The 2,618-nt window shown below is 37.3% G+C and overlaps 1 long non-coding RNA gene across 1 annotated transcript; it reads left to right on the forward strand.

Annotated features, from left to right (window-relative positions):
• Nucleotides 1–361: 361 nt before the first annotated feature.
• Nucleotides 362–2,229, forward strand: LOC135705367 (uncharacterized). Its single transcript, XR_010517838.1, has 3 exons — nt 362–485; nt 1,549–1,663; nt 1,726–2,229. It is a non-coding gene; the product is annotated as an uncharacterized LOC135705367 (long non-coding RNA).
• Nucleotides 2,230–2,618: the final 389 nt, after the last annotated feature.

Here is a 2,618-nt window from a genome sequence, read left to right on the forward strand (position 1 = left end):
TTGAGAGTATTTTGTAAGTATGACGTTATTTTAACATCATTGCTTTATCTTTAATTTAACATTAAACTTCTCTCTAGCAGTGGTAGCCGGATTGCGCTTTCACCTCGCTTGAGGTGGTTTTTTCGGTTTTGGCTGAGCTTCCGGCAGGCGTAGAGTGGTTGTGCGACAGCCGTTCCAGTTGTTAACCACTTCCCTGGTTAACGTTGGCGGTGGATTTCCTGGATTTAACTGAGCCTCCGGTAGCTTTGGCTAAGCTTCCGTTCGGCTACAGTACAATAATCGTTCCGGGTTAGTGTTGTAAGAATGATGTTATTTTAACAACATTGGTTAATTTTTAATTCTATGTTAATTTTAGGTTTCTCTCTGCAGCAGCAGTTCCATTTTCATTTCGCTTGTCGCAGATTTTCCGGATTTGGCAGAGCTTCCAGCAGATTTGGTTAAGCATCCGGCTGGCAACATAACAATAGCCATTCCAGTTGACAACTGTAGTTGGATTACACTTCCACTTCACGGTGGATTTTCCGGACTTGGCTTAACCTCTGACAGATAACATTGCAACCGTTCCAGTTGACAGTATTTTGTAAGTATGATGTTATTTTAACAACAACGATTGTTTTTTAATTATAAAATCAACTTCTCTCAGTAGCAGTTGTAGAAGGATTTCGCTTTCACTTTACTTACGGTGATTTTTCCGGATTTGACTGAGCTCCTGGCAGGCGTTGCAGTGGAAGCAGCCAGTTGACAACAGTACCCGGTAATTTTTACGCTTCCTCTTCCCTTGCGGCGGATTTTCTGAATTTGGCTGAGCCCCTTGCTGATTTGGCTAAACCTCCGACCGTTCTAGTTGGCAGTATCTTGTAAGTATGATGTTATTTTAATAACATTGATTGATTTTAGGTTATATATTAAATTTCTCTCTGCAGCATTGGTAGAAGGATTGCGCAAAGCGCATTTCACTTGCGGTGGTTTTTCGGTTTGTCTGAGCTTCCGATTGGCGTACAGTCCAATCAAACGTCAAACGGTTTCGAATTGATGATATCACGGAATGGAACGGCTGCAAAAAAAATTGGACGGCGGTTCCTATGAAAAGCTCACTGGTAAGTGTGATATGTTTTTATTTAAAATCAACTATTTTAAGATGTTTGTTTTACTACATACTCACGTATTTTCAAGGCCTTGATTCAAAAAAGATCTCATACAGCCCTAATAAACTGTTATGGTTATTTTGCTTAACTACGTGTTTCGGGTATCATCTCAACCATTTGTAGAATGGTTCAACCATTTGGCATATCATTCGTTTATGGTAGTTTTTATTAGGGAGAGTATTAAAATACATCAGCTCAAAACAAATTTCACTATTTGTGCTTCAGTGATCTCCCGGCTTTGTAAACCATCTATTTACTATTTACTCTCATTTGTCTTAAATTTAACCTAAATTTGTTTCTACCTCAATCAGGATTGACCCTTCGCCTATAATTTGTTACTTTTACAATTTGAAGGATTATTTAAAATGAAATAACATTTTTATTAACAGTGTTTTTTTTACAGATCATACAGGCATTCGATCGAATCCAGGCAAATATTTATGTAGCTGGTGATTTGAAAACACTACTTCGCGTAGGACTGCTCTTCGACACTACTAGCTGGAATATGGTAGAAGATGGTAAGAAAGCTAATTATTATATCGCACGTTAAAATTATATATTTCTATTTTTCCTTATTCAGATTTTGTCAGAGGAGCTTTGAGGCTGATGAAAAAGCTGTCAAATAAAGGCATCAAGCGAACCATAATTATGGAAAATGCTAGCATGGAGGAAATTACCGCTGCACCGTTGATTAGATGGACTAAATACACGCAAACAGACATTGGATTTGATGAGAAGCTTGCGGTGAAACAATCATCCGCAACAGTTGTTGGACCACTTATCATCTGCGTAGCTGATCGATACAAACAAGGCAATATGTACGTTGTCTTCAATCAAAACGTCATTCCTTGTGGCGATTCAAGCACACGGGCTATCGAGATTTTGTTCAAATCGTTTGCTGTGCTTGGCTTGAAAGTACCAATGTTGCTCCGGAAACTCAATGACATGATATCGGTAAATGTCTGGGGAACGAAACATTACAGTAAATGTAAATCCGTCACAGAGCTAACTGTGCGATACAAGGAATTTTTGAATAATTCAACAGTCGAATGAAATGTGAAAAATTTTGTATATTGATTTGGTCAATAAAAATTGATTTTTAGTGGTCAATTAAAACTTTTATAAACTGTATTTTTATTTGTTTGATGATTGAAACAGCTTCTTTTTCCGCTAGGTTCTTCTTCATTGTCTGAAGAAATTATTACAGATTTATATATATCGTAAATTCAATGAAAACGTCACCTATTGATCTTTTTTACCACCTATATTTGCTGGCTTTATTTGGCTGGATCTTCTCCGAATCTCTTTTACCTACCGGTAAGTTAATTTTACGCAACGGTGGCTTTTTTGGGACTGCATCAATTTACCTAGCAGGAAGTTTCGCCAATTTACCCAAAATTAGGTATATCTACTTTTACCCAAATTTACCTTATTGAACGATAGTACAAGGTTGAGTCAAAAGAAGCCAATTTT

Source organism: Ochlerotatus camptorhynchus, unplaced genomic scaffold (genome assembly GCF_037179485.1).
Source record: "Ochlerotatus camptorhynchus isolate MF236.1 unplaced genomic scaffold, CSIRO-AGI_Acam_v1.1 ptg000265l, whole genome shotgun sequence".
Taxonomy (NCBI): Eukaryota; Metazoa; Arthropoda; class Insecta; order Diptera; family Culicidae; genus Ochlerotatus; species Ochlerotatus camptorhynchus.